Source organism: Xyrauchen texanus, chromosome 8 (genome assembly GCF_025860055.1).
Source record: "Xyrauchen texanus isolate HMW12.3.18 chromosome 8, RBS_HiC_50CHRs, whole genome shotgun sequence".
Classification (NCBI taxonomy): domain Eukaryota; kingdom Metazoa; phylum Chordata; class Actinopteri; order Cypriniformes; family Catostomidae; genus Xyrauchen; species Xyrauchen texanus.
The window spans coordinates 20,899,909-20,914,906 of record NC_068283.1 but is presented as its reverse complement, the minus strand read 5'-3'; the positions used below and the strand labels follow the sequence as shown (position 1 = coordinate 20,914,906).

The following is a 14,998-nucleotide window of genomic DNA, read 5'->3' as shown; positions in this document are numbered from 1 at the left end:
TAGATGGCGCTGTAGATCAAAACATAAAAATAAATGAACACGTAACAAGACAAAACAAATTGAAAAATAATTATCAGGAGTCCAAACTTTTCTGTTTAAAAATTACTTAGAAAATAAGCAATAACAAACTTTCCACAGTTCAAATATTTTGAAAGTGTAAGGCAGTATTTTGGCCGAAACTTTTAAACAGAGGATATGGGAGGGATTGCCACATAAAAGACCTTTTTCCCCATTATAAACACCAAACGTTAATATGTTATTACATTTGTCTTACAGAAGCATTATTGAACACCCAAACCTTTCTAGTTTTAAAAGAGTAAGGCTCCAGTGGTTTAATCTCTTCAGAAGCTATACGATAGGTGTGGGTAAAAAAAACTGATGAATATTTATATCCTTTTTTACAACAAATCTCTAACTTTTACAAGCTCCGACCAGTAGGTGGTGATATGCACGAATAATTCGAATTGCCAAAAAAACAAAAGAAGAATGTGGAAGTGAAAGAGGAGATTTACTGTAAAAAAAAAAAAAGGACTTAAATATTTATATTTATCATATCGCTTCAGAAGACATGGATTCAACCACTGGATTCGTATGGATTACCTTTATGCTGCCTTTATGTGCATTTTGGAGCTTCAAAGTTCTGGCCACCATTTCCTTGCATTGTGTGGAACTAAAGAGCTGAAAAATGATTTTAAAAATCTTTGTGTTCAGATGAAGAAAAAAAGTCATAAACATCTGGGATGGCATGAGGGTGAGTAAATAATTTGATAATTTTCATTTTTGTTCGAACTATTCCTTTAAGCTACTGGACAACTGCATTGTTTTCACACAGAAAGAGTATTAAATTATTAATGTTATGCTGTAGGCATGGCTACAATAATAATATTTAAAAAAAAAAATGGCTAAACTATGGTTACCATGGGGTGTCCACAAATACTTTACTGTACATATTTTCTTATGTATTTATTTTATTGCATTTTTCTGTTTATTTTTGATGGCAATTATCCAAAACAATGATTTGAAACAAACAAAGCAATCTTATAATAAACCTTAAACTTAAACATTGCTTTCATTGATAACTGTTGGCCTACTTTAGATATGACTCTACAGCTGTGATGTCATATACCGTTCCTCAAAATGTAGTGAACTGCCTGTCTGTAGTGTACAACCTCATGAATGCGCCTGTTATGCCCAAAAATGCTGTCTAGGTAGGCAGCTCACTATGGGTTAAGCCACAGCCTTAGTCTTCCTGTCTCAGGCAATCAGAAAAGCCCTACATACAACCGACAGAAGTCCGATCTCCGCTGTCGATTTAAACAGTTACGGTAAGTCGCCTCAACTTTACTGAATTATAGTGACTAACACGAATGGATGTGTTTAATACACACACCACTTGAATTAATTGAGTTTTGTGTCTGATCATTTTCGATCTGATTTGTACGAAATGGCGGAGGCTCAAAGAGGAAGTTAAAACGCTTCTTCCTCCATCCTTATAAAATGCTTTGCCTTTTGCAAAACCTCAAAGACGTAAACACATTTTTTAAACATTAATCAACATTTTAGATAGGCCTAACTAAGAGATTAAACACGTTCGATTGCGAAAGAGATAATATTTGGCGCACTTAGCGTACACTACACTCTTAGTGTTTGATGGATGCAAATGACAAGACAAACACATTTTAGCTTTTGCATATTGCACTGTTACATTATATATTTAGTTAATCGGCTGTAACAGTTGTCGTGAGTGTGCACGCGTGATTGTATGCATGTGCAAGAATCCATTCACTGTGCAAAAGTCTCTTATAATGTATGTTATGTTCATCTATGTAGGCATTCCTGCATTACTATGGGAACAGTACCTCAAAGCAAAGGCTTTTCATGTGTTTGTTTTGTGTGTCATGGTGGGATAGTAGGAGAGGGGCCCCTGGCAGGTATTCAGACAGGGGTGAGTGTTTAGTGGGCTGATCAACATGTCACAGATCTTGCAGGGCTTCAGCAACTGAGCTTAGACTTTTTTTATTTCAGGATTTACTCAGGCCAGAAGCATCCTGTCCATCTGTGGGGCGTAGATGAGTCACTGCCTAGTGTGTGTGCTAAAGTCTGTTTTTCCCAAATTGGAAAACTTGTTGCTTTTCATTCATTCTTCAGCCACTTTGGTCATTCATCCATCTTAGTTTTGAATGTAGAGTACAGTATTTAGTGGCTAATAAAACCAGAGTAATACAACCTCTCATTCCTTGCATTTATGACAGTGTTGGGCTGGCATACTCAAACATCCAAACACTCCATCAATGGTGTCTCAGACTTGTTATTACTGGTTAGGAACAAACAGTCATTTAAAGGAATAGTTCACCCCAAAATGTGTATGCGGTATTTCCCACATAATTTTGTGAGACTGTGGTGGGTGGATCTTGGATCATCTAGTGAGGTCCATCTGGTGCACTTTGAGAGCAAAAGGATGGATATATGAAGAGCTTTGTGCTCTTGTAAACAATTTTGTGCTGTAGTAATTTAATCTTAAACACATTGGTTATATAGATATGAATGGTGATGACGTGGCAAAAAAGTCCAGATCGACAAAACAAAATCGTCTAGAGCAGTGGTTCCCAAAGTGTGAGGCACGCCGAGGGCACCGCAGGGAAGGCGCGGGGAGATGGTGGGATTGAAAGAGAAGTCCATTGAAAATTTTTGGTATATAACTATTATTATTAAGCGTAAACTTTTGAAGCATGCTTCCTATATAATTGAGTGTCAGTTGTGCAATTGATTGATATATTTCAGCTGGACTGTTGCGTCTTTAGAGGACAGACTCTCAGTGAAGAGAGATGGCTGTTATGCCAGTTTGTTTTCTTGTTGTACATTTTAAAGTATTAAATCCACTGTTAAATCCTCTGCTTTTGTGAGAACATGGTTTTTCCTTCATTGAACATTTTTCAGCTGCAGAAATCCTTGCTTTTGCTATTTTATAAGCACTAACTATGCTTCTCATGTGGAACATGGATGAGCGCGGAGTGCTTAAATAATGGTTTCACGTGAGTGTTGTGCAATCCACCGAGAATCACACATTTCTATGCCCTGTTTACCTTCCACTGTTTTGTAGGGCTGAAATGTGTAATAAAACAAGCTGAACTCACTTTTAATGTAATTTTTATTGAAAATGTTGTTTGTAACAGTCCTACTGCGTGGCCATCATTATTGTATTACATACGAAGTGCCCTGTGAAGGCATTAATTATGCCTCAAACCCTGACATATAACAACCATCGCACACAGCAAATGTCGGAAAAAAAACATGAAATCTGATCTGACCGTTCAAACTGAGACGCACTAAGAAAAAAATAATTTTAATCTGATTCCAAACCACCTATGAATGTGGTTTGCGATAGACTTGTAAAAATCTGATTTAGGGTGTTTTGGTCCTGTTCAGACTACAAAAACCTAAACAGATTTGAGTGACTGCATCCCAAAAAATCTGATTTTTTTTCTGCAGTGTGAACAAAGCCCTACTGTATTTCTGGAGCACGCGTGATGCGCATCAACCAGGATTCCCTCATTATGTGAGCTCCGGTGACAGGATAGCACAGAGCGGATCACATGTCACTGTCTTATTAAAAAGGGCTTCTCTCAATATCGTGCGCAGATTACAAAACTTATGCGACCCCTTTGGAATCATCTTCATGAGAATTTTCTATTTTAAAGCGCTATGGAGCAATTGAACCATTTCAAAAGGCTACAGCACTGACATTATGAACAGCACTGACAAGGGAAAGGGAAAACACCTGCTCTTCACCAGCATCAAGTTTTTTCACATCTATATACATCAACACCCTTACCAACATATATCAGAATATAACAGAATTTTTCATTACAGCTTATAAATTTGTATTTAAAAAGTGGTATTGAATGTGTTCAGTCTATTATTTTTAACAAATAAACATGTTATTTTTAAAAAGGCTAGCTACCTAACTAACCACTGTAATGAGGAGACTTCCATGGTCTTTCTTGAGGTTATGGCATTCAAATGCAACTGTTAAACGTGACATAAACGAGGTGCCTTGATCAGTTGGGATCCCTTTTGGAATCCCAACTTTGGTGATCATTTTAAAGAGTGCATCCACAACACTGCGTGCTGAATTATTTCACAGGGGCACTGCTTCAGGGTATCACGTTGCATAATCCACCAAGACTAATACAAAGTGATGCATCCATTGGGTTTTCCAGGAGGATGGAGGGGCAGAGCCCTCACTTTCCTCCAGGTTTCTCTGAAGTGCAGCTGACGTCGACGGCTCAGACAACTACTCCCCAGCCAGCGCTGCACAAATCCCACACAATTACAGTATTGCAGGACCCATCTGCACACGTTCCATTAATAATGTCTGAAATGCTGGCCAATTCGTAATAACCACCCAACTTTACCTGATTGCAACCAGAATCCACCAAGGCTTGCTATGTACCCCCTTGGATACTCACTGGTATGCGGTACGTCCCTGCTCGATCGGGGGCGGCTTGTGATGTGTCGGGAACCCGGCCCCACATCCATCACTGGGCATTGATCCTGAATGTGTCCCGGTTCCCCACAGTGCCAGTAACCAGCTCAGATCTTACCTCCACACCTGCGGCCCTGGATTTACCAACCTGATGCGGAGGGGGAGCAGAAACAAAGGGGTTTGTAGCAAAAGAAACCCCCCGGGTCCGGCAAGCCGGCTTTGGGAAAATGACCCCCTGTCGTCGGGGTTAGGAACAGTATGGGATGGGGAAGGTGAAGAGAGAGAAGGAGAGAGAAAGATGAAGAGCGAGAAAAGGAATCACCATCTCTCAGATACGATGCCAAGTGGTCCTCTGCCAGCTGGAAGGCCTCCTCCAGTGATGCCAGATGGTGGCACTGGACCCACTCCACCATTCCTTTTGGCAGACGGTCGATAAACTGCTCCAGCACCACCAGGTTGACAACTCCATCAGCACCATTTTTCTCAAACAGCAACCACCTCTGACAGGTGTCACTAAGCTTTTGAGCAAAGGCAAATGGGTGGACAGACTCTCCGAATGTCAGCTCCCGGAAGCGCTGACTGTGCTGTTCGGGGTTATGGCCAACCCGTTGCAGGATGGCTCCAGTAGACTCCGACACCAGCAGCAACAGACGGACTGCGCTCTGGACTATCCCGACCCCTCCATGGCATGCTAGAACAGTTCTATAAAGGCTTCGGGGTCGTCCTGTTGTCCCATTTTTCACCAGCGTGATCTGGGGCACAGCAGGCGTGGTCGGGGTCGCTGCTGGAGTAACCTCCTGTTCCAGCAAGGTCCAACTTTCCTGGACCTCACTCACCAAAGATCAGTGCTCGATCACACCCCCACCTCCATGGAGATATACACAAAAACAGATGAAATCAGGATGAGGGCAAATACTATTTCACAGCATTGTTGTGGGTGTGAAATGGGTACATTTATTTATGTCCCTTTTTTTTCTACAGATATCCACTTTTACTTTCAATTGCTTTTGTTTTTTGGCAATTAACATTTCTCATGTATATCACTACCTAATGGTTGGAGCTGGTCTAAGATGGAGATTTATAGTCCAAATGGACTTAAATATTGAAATTTCCCTTTAACCAACATGAATCAGGGTTACCGTTAATTGAAAAATCCTCACAGATTTTTTTGTTTTGCAACATTGACTGATAATTCCAAACGCTTTCCCGTCATTTTGACTAGTGGTCGGTAAAAATATAGATTTTCACAATGCATTGCAATCTTCATTTGAAAGATCTCAATATTGAATCTAAAATCCGAAGATCAATCTTTTTCTCTATGCGCAACCCTCCACTACAATGAGAGGAAATCACTTGCATTTGCAACCAAATTTCGGCCGATGCTGCTAAAATGTTTATATTTGGCAACCAGGTGGTAAATGTTTAGATTTTATTTTTATATAAATGTTGAAATGCATTCAATGTGTTTGTCTTGTCATTTGCATCTATCAGAGACTAATGGTGCGTTCACATACAATGTGATGCAAGCGGTTTGCGTGGCGCGATGACAAAGATGCAAATTCTCGCTGGATGGCGCAAATGAAGCAAATGGCGTGACTCGAACTCGCAAAATCGCTTCATTCGCGTGAGTTGAAAGTTTTCAACTCGAGCGAGAAATCTGCATGACGCGTTGTCGCAAAAGCCTATCAGCATTGAGATTGTTTGGATATCACTGACATACTGTCGTAGTAGCAGAAGAAATCTGGAAAAATTGATGAAAAAATTGTTGTAGCGGTGTGTGGACACCTGGAATTGTATGACACATCGTCATGCATGTACAGAGACCAGATGAAAAAAGACATCGCTTGGAGGAAAGTGAGCGAGGAAGTTGGACTACCTGGTAAATTCTGAAAATATGCGCCTCTACTTGATTCCAGCTATTGGTTGTACTTTACTATGAACCAAGTCGTAGAAGCCCCTCCTCTTGTCCTTTTCCAGAAGAGAAGGGGGAATATTCACAGGTTCGCATTACTTGTGTGAACGTGAGTTTAAACACATTTATAATCCAGCGTTCAAACTCTCTATGCGAGGTGAAAATATTCTTTGCGTTGTATGTGAATGCACCATGTGAACATATTTATGTTTGTGTGTTTTTGGTTCCGTTTATTATTAAAGTATTATTTATATTGCCAAGCCAGTTCTCGCCGCATCCTTTCCCTTATACCCCTTTACACTGGTGCTGAAATCCGGAAAGGAGGAGGCGAGAACCAGCTTGGCAATATAAATAATAATTTAATAATAAACTGAACCAAAAACACACAAATATAAACCCACAGAGCAGCTGCCTGTAATTCTCTCTCTCTCTCTCACTCTCTCTCTCGAACTGTCATCACCGGCCGCATTTATCCCTCACGTGCCCCCATCAGGCTGTTTGGGGACCGGGCGTGCGTTGTTCCAGCCCGGCCCGCCATCCTCTGCTCTGCAGTATGTGAAGTGTCGCCATTGCTCCCCTCCATAGAGAGTAACACAAAAGCATTGCTATTTAACTATTCCTGGCTTGCGGTTTTATCGACACTTCCCTTTATCTATACAGTGAAAAAGGCTCTCTAATTGCCCTTGCAATAAAATAACTACACTACAGTTCATGTTCAGCCCAAACACACAGAAACATATAGTCATTGTGAAGTGGACATTCCATTTGGTTAACTGATTTGTCACACACTTAACAGTTGTAAAAGCTGTCATTGTTTCTCTTAGGATGTGTTTTCTTTTTTCTCGGCCCTGGCCATGGCCCCAATACCACACAGTTCCTGTTTGAGCTGCTTAAAACATCCATAGTTCTGTATGCCACATGGCTTGCTGAATCCACTTTGTCATTTGGTGATTTCTTCTTCATCATTATGGCTCTGTGTTCTCACTTCTGCAAAAAAACTGAAGCTGACATAAAAAACAAAACAGAGAACCTGCATGTTTACATTTAACCTGTTTATAATTACAGGTCATGAGTTTGATGCTGTATATAGTGTAGAAAAGTTAACGCCCAATAACGTTTTTTTTTGCCTGGTCGTTGCTAGGCAAACCACACAATTTCCCTTAACTGTTCATTAGAAGTGGCAGATTTGATGTTTGTTTTAACTTGTGGAGTTATCGTTATGACTGCGACAATCATGTCTAGAAAAGTTTGTAGTGTGAAATTGGCTTTGCTAGATGTGTTCTTCCGTTTTTCTTTTAACACACAATATGTGTTGTGCCTTCTGAAGACTTTTTCTCATAACAATTCAGCTTTGTTCCCTTCAAGCTTGCAGTCAGATCCACTGATCTGTAATAGAAAAAGGTTGTCTAATTATACAGTATTGTATTTACAGTACATACCTCTCTGATGACAAATATATTTAACTATCATTTAGTGAAGCAGGCAAACCAGTTTTATAAAAATGTGATATAAACCGGGAAGTGTGTAGATGCTATGTAGACAGAAGTCATTAAGCTTCTAATATATATTTACTATTATTTTCATTTATTTTTTGCTAGAACTGACAGTTTTAAATTTTTGTTTGGATTCTGATTTGCAACCCCCAAGATCAACAGCTACATATATTATTAGATGACCTGCATGTAAGTATTCTAACTACAACATTGATTGGGTCAGAAATGGAAATCCACATTTTAAGAAAGTCAGATAATAAGCTTGACAGTGATTTGAATTGTAAGATAGCAGCAGGAAGAAAAGATTCTTTATTAGAATGTATGCATCAATTTCAGATCTTCAATACTACATCAAAATTGGGGATGTTTACAAGAAAATACTTTTAACACTTGGTTTTGGGTGGTGCTTGCTCTCTTGCAAGAAAGAAACAAGAGGAAAAAGAGTTTTTAGATGATAAATGCCCAAAACAAGCTGAAAGATATCAGGGAGATTGTCCATTGTTAAAAACAGGGCCATAACCACAATATACGTTGAAGGGGACAGATACCCGGATTGAGTGGTGGAACCATGCTACTACGAGGACCTACTAAGTAGTGGGAATTGGGCATTCCAAATTGGGCGAAAAGGGGATAATTTTTAAAAAGGTGGCCAGAATGACACCTTTTTGAATTGAAAATATGTCATGTACAGTACGTGATTTGTATGTCATTCATAACTGTGAATGTGAAAACATTAATGGAGCAATTTTCTGTGAATCAGGCTTAAGACAAAGAGTGAATGTGTTTATATTATAAAGGAATTTACTGAATGTGGTAAACTGGTAGGCCTTTTGAAGTAGCTTTTTAAAAATTATCTTGGCATTGTCTAAGAAAATTATATACATTAAAAAAAAAAAAAAAGTAGAGCCTTATCACCCTGATCAGAACTAGAACATGCTAAGAACTGTGACTTGTGGCTTCTATTGTGCTTTTAGGTTGTGACAAGGACAGTGTCATATTTTTAATGAAAATATTATTAGGTAATAATTTATTCAATATAATATTTTCTAAATTTATTTGTCTTTAATTCTGAATTTTGTACAGCATCTCTTAAGGGTCTACTTTTAAAAGAGACCATTTTAATTTGAGTATGTCTTGTCAGGTTTTAGCTCAAAACATTTGCCAACAGTTAAAAGAACAGTTCACCTAAAAATGGAAAATGTATTCTCATTTACTCACCCTTATGTTGTTCAAAACCAGTGGCAGACTGTGTGTTTTAAGTCTAAGCCTTCAGTGTGATTCATGCCTTTAAGAAAACACAGTTTCACAATGAATAAGACACCCTATGCCTTAGGGTATCATACATTATGTCGCAGCTAAATAGTAATAACCATTGACATTTTAAAAACGCGTCCACGCACGAAAGCTAGAACTTGAAATTACAATAAATTCTCAAGCAAGCCTAATTTGAACTGCAGCATGACTGTTTTGTGAAATTAATGTCTCCCGAACAGACATTCAAAAAAATTATAATTTTTCATATGAATCTACCAAGGAGGTCTAGAATACCTGGAAAAATATATCTAATAATATTTGTGATGTTGCTTGCAATACATTTTGTACTTCAGGGTTCACAGTATTGCTGCGTTCAAGTTGGATGAGGGATATTCCTACTTGATATCTCCGACCATAAATGCATTCCATTCCCTGATATTCAGAACTGCAATGCTCCCGTTAGCTTAGCAGGGGTTTGACTCTCATTAGAGATGTCTTCTAGCAACACAACTGAGAAACAATGCTGCAGCGCTAGCATTTGTGCTTCAGGTGTATGATTAATCAAAAGAGATTATAATGTTTCATACACCTGTTTCTGCAGGCGTTTGTTAAACCAGCTTTAATATCATTGTAGAGTGGTGAGACCGGGCTGTTAGCCGCTGCACCTCCTCTCTGTATGATGACTCGTCGTTCTTGCCGATGAGACCCACCAATGTCGTGTCATCGGCAAACTTGATTATGTGGTTCGAGCTCTGCATTGCTGCACAGTCATGAGTCAGCAGAGTGAACAGCAGTGGTCTGAGCACACAGCCCTGGGGGGCCCCAGTGCTCAGTGTGGTGGTGGAGATGCTGTTCCCGATCCGGACTGACTGAGGTCTCCCAGTCAGGAAGCCCAGGATCCAGTTGCAGAGGTAGGTGTCCAGGCCCAGTAGGTTCAGCTTTCCAATCAGGTGCTGAGGAATAGGGTTGTGCCGATGGACGATATCATCGTCCATCGTGATGGCTGACCAACATCACGATGTAGAGCCACCATCGTGATGCCACGCCCCCTTTTGCGAGTCTTGCTAGTGTGACTCACTAATCCTAGTCTCTTCTATAGTTAACCTAAAAACTTTGCAGGGATTGCTCTGTAAATTAAATTGAGAATATACTGTAACTAATGCATATATGCTATTTTAAATACTGTAGTATATGCCAGAGACGTGACGTGTTAGTCTGTGAAAATACCGTGTCAGGCAGGCTACACAAATATTGATCTTGACATTGTTAGCTTCTTGTCTTTTTTTTACATGTCTTACACTGTACATTTAGATTAAAATATTTATGTTGTAGGCTACAAGAAAATAGCCTTTATTAATTAATTATTAATAGTTGTAGTGTCTCAGAAAATCTTGCTCATTGTCACATAGCTCTTGTATACACTGAAACGGCAGTTTAACATAAACCCAGACCGGCGAACGTCAAATAACTTTTGTCTGGTTAATACTTTTATGGAAAAATTTCCTTGGCCATAAATCCATAATGTCAAATCAAATGAAAGAAAGAAGGTGAATATGAATAACACACATTTATTAAAACATAGAAGAACAACAAATAAAACAAGAAAACGGGAACAACACTCAGACCGAAACTCTGCATTAAAATTTCACTTATAATTAGCAGCACAATTAACTTCAGCACAGGCTACAAAATAAATAATGTTATTGAAATATTGTAAAGTGGTCATATGAACGTTTAAAATATAATATGCAAAATCGAATAGCTCTGCAACGGATGCCGAAAAATGCGTAAAGAAGTCTAATATCTTTCACCATAGACCATGTTTATATTTTTATGTTTCTGGCCAGAAATACCAACATATTCACTTTATCTGGTTTTAATAAGCTGCGGATTGGAGTAACTACACTACCCGCTGTGCTGAAGACCCGCTCTGATGGAGTACTGGTAGCACATATGCACAGATATTTCCGTGCTAATCTTGCCATGAACGGAAACCCTTTGTCGTTTGTTTTCCACCAAGTCAGCGGGTCCTCTTCCCCATCAATGGCCATTTCCTGCAGGTACATGGTCATTTCTGCCTCAACCTTTTGCTCATCAGTGAGTAAAATAACGAAATTATAGTTTTTAAGTGGAAAATAGTATTTATATAAAGAGATATATTAAAATAAAAAGTGCACAACTCTTCTTTAGTGAAAGCTAAAAAAAAAAATGCTTCACGTGTCGTGCAACCTACTGATAAAGCGCCGACGAGTCATTAGTTGGGTTAGTAAAATAACGAAATTATAATTTTTCATATAATTTTTGAAAATTATATGAAATTATATAATCCGCCCCACCCCACCGATGATATCATCGTCCATCGCGATGTTTTACTGTCAACATCGTCAACTGCCAATTTAGGGGACATCGCCCAACCCTACTGAGGAATGATTGTGTTGAATGCTGAGCTGAAGTCTATGAACAGCATTTGAACGTATGGGTCCTTTTTATCTAGGTAGGTGAGGGCCAGATGGAGGGTGGTGGCAATGGCGTCGTCTGTTGAATAATTGGGATGATACGCAAACTGCAGTGGGTCTAGTGAGGGGGGCAGCTGGGTCTTAATGTGCCTCATGACGAGCCTCTCGAAGCACTTCATGATGATTGGTGTGAGTGCGATGGGACGGTAGTCGTTGAGGCAGGACACTGAAGACTTCTTTGGCATGGGGACGATGGTGTTGGCCTTGACGCACGTTGAAAAGACAGCGTTGCTCAGAGAGATGTTGAAGATGTCGATAAGAACATCTGCCAGCTGGTCTGCACATCCTCTGAGCACTCTGCCAGGAATGTTGTCTGGTCAAGCAGCCTTCCGTGGGAATGAACCCATTGCGTGGGTTTTACGTAGAGTTTTCCTCACATCAGCCGTGGTAAGTTGGGAGGAGTGGTGGTCTTCCTCGCCACCACGTCGTTCTGCGCCGGTAAACTCTGGTTATAATGACAGTGGTGAATTCCTGTTGTAAATAAAAAGGTCTGCATCTAACAGTCACAAGCTCCTCCAGCAATGAGCAGTAGCTTGAGACTAGCATAGTTCTTGCACCATACCGTGAGTCTTACCGCACAGAGCTGCATTTCTGTCTGCACGAAACGAGGTGAGCCCATCTAGCTGAATGGCGGTGTCCGGAACTCTGTCGCTGAGCCACGTCTCCGTGAAAAAAGACGCAGCAGTCTCTAAGCTCACGCTGCGTAGTCTGCTGGAGTCGGATTTAGTCCACTTTATTGTCCAGGGTGCAAACATTTGAGAGCAGGATAGACAGGAGTTCCAGCCGGCTAGGGGTTGTTTTTAGCCTAGCATGGACCCTCTCCCTTTTGCTGCGCTTCCTCTCCCCCGGCCACCGGCATCAGGCGACATCGAGGACTGGAGGCCTGGTCTCTGCAGCAAGCTGAGGTCTTGTTCCTTCTCCTGCAGATCATCATGCAGCTTGGTTGTTGCATGAGTCTTATATTTGAGCAGTGTCTGGTGATGGTAAACACGAACACCGGTTGCTCCGATGTCCATGTCGTAAAAGTCGGGCTAAGTAACAAAAATAGCACCATTTTGGATCAGAAGTGACCGCTGCTTGCTACCGTGCCGCCATCTTGGATCCTAATGGGATATTAGTCTTTTCTTTGAGACAGCACAAAAAGGAAAGAAAAGATGACTGAAACAGGCAGATTGCTAGCAATGCAGAAAGTGTTTTTCTTGTACTGTGTGAACTTTAAAAATACATGTATCTTTTGAAACCAAATATTGTAAAATTTTGGGCCTTTTATCACATTTCAAGCCTTTATTCAGCATAGATGTGTAGAGTAGACCAAAGCTGTATTCAAGTAAAATTAAAATTACTTTAAAAAAGATTTACTCAAGTTTAAGTAAAAGTACTAACATACAGTGCATCCAGAAAGTATTCACAGCGCTTCACTTTTTCCACATTTTGTTATGTTACGGCCTTATTCCAAATTTGATTAAATTCATTATTTTCCTCAAAATTCTACAAACAATACCCCATAATGACAACATGAAAGAAGTTTGTTTGAAATCTTTGAAAATGTATAAAAAATAAAAAATTGAAAAAATCACATGTACATAAGTATTCACAGCCTTTGCTCAATACTTTGTTGAACCACCTTTGGCACCAATTACAGCCTCAAATCTTTTTGTGTATGATGCTACATGCTTGGCACACCTATTTTTGGGCAGTTTCTCCCATTCTTTGCAGTACCTCTCAAGCTCCATCAGGTTGGATTGGGAGCGTCGGTGCACAGCCATTTTCAGATCTCTCCAGAGATGTTCAATCGGGTTCAAGTCTGGGCTCTGGCTGGGCCACTCAAGGACATTCACAGAGTTGTCCCATTATCCTGTTGGAAGCTTCGTCCCAGTCTGAGGTCCAGAGCGCTCTGGAGCAGGTTTTCATCAAGGATGTCTCGGTATATTGCTGCATTCATCATTACCTCGATCCTGACTAGTCTCCCAGTTCCTGCTGCTGAAAAACATCCCCACAGCATGATGCTGCCACTACCATGCTTCACTGTAGGGATGGTATTGGCCAGGTGATGAGCGGTGCCTGGTTTCCTCCAGACATGACGCTTGTCATTTAGGCCAAAGAGTTCAATGTTTGTTTCATCAGACCAGAGAATTTTGTTTCTCATGGTCTGAGAGACCTTCAGGTGCCTTTTGGCAAACTCCAGGCAGGCTGTCATGTGCCTTTTACTGAGGAGTGGCTTCCGTTTGGCCACTTTACCATACAGGTCTGATTGGTAGAGTGCTGCAGAGATGGTTGTTGTTCTGGAAGGTTCTCCTCTCTCCACAGAGAAATGCTAGAGCTCTGTCAGAGTGACCATACTGTAAATAATTACTTGAGTAAGAAAGTATCCTGTTAAAAGAGTACTCCAGTAGTGAGTAACTCATTAATTTCACAAATGACCTAATGGACGTTAACTCCCCTATATTCCATTGCATAATACACATTTAACATGTACTACAGAATTATTATTAATGGAAATTGTCATTATTCACTATCTTGTTATTCCAAACCTATATGACTTTCTTTCTTCCATGCAACACAATAAGGAGATATTAGACCGAATATCTAATAGTCACACTTCAGTGAATGTTTTTTCTCCATATTTTGAAAGTGAATGGTGACCGAATCTGTCAGTCCCTAACATCACTGTCTAACATATTTTGTTCCACATAATACAAAGGGTCACATGGGTTTGGAGCAACATGAGGGTAGGGAAATGACAGAATATTAAATTATGGCTGAGCTATCACTTTAAAGGGATAGATCACCCAAAAATGAAAATTCTCTCATGAATTACTCACCCTCAAGCCATCCCAGATATGTCTGACTTACTTTCTTCTGCAGAATACAAATTAATATTTGAGCTCTTTAGGCCAAAATTTTGATGCTCCAAAAAGCAAAAAAAGGCAGCATAAAAGTAATCCATAAGACTCCAGTAGTTGAATCCATGTCTTTAGAAGTTATATGATAGGTGTGGGTGAGAAACCAATCAATACTTGTCATTTTTAGCTAAACATCCTTCTCCCTGCCCAGCAGGGGGAGATATGTGGAGAAGAATGTGAATCAATAAAAACACAAGAAGAAGAATGTGAAGGTAATCCACACCTGTCATATCACTTCTGAAGATACTGATTTAACCACTGGAGTCTTATGGTTCACTTTTATGCTGTCTAATGTGATTTAGTTTAGCTTAAAAATTTTGCCACCCAATCATTTGCATTGTATGGACTTACAGAGCTGAGAAATTCTTCTAAAAATCTTATTTTGAGTTCAGCAGATGAAAGAAAGTCATACACATCTGGGCTGGCATGAGAGT

General features: G+C 40.0%; 1 protein-coding gene across 1 annotated transcript in view; it reads left to right on the top strand.

Annotated features, from left to right (window-relative positions):
- The first annotated feature begins 1,262 nt into the window (after nucleotides 1–1,262).
- Nucleotides 1,263–14,998, top strand: part of LOC127647720 (mitogen-activated protein kinase kinase kinase 14-like) — a 35,918-nt gene continuing 22,182 nt past the window's right edge. The window contains exon 1 of the mRNA XM_052132154.1: nucleotides 1,263–1,325. The gene's annotated coding sequence lies outside the window, so the exon portion shown is untranslated. The remainder of the gene's footprint in view (nucleotides 1,326–14,998) is intronic.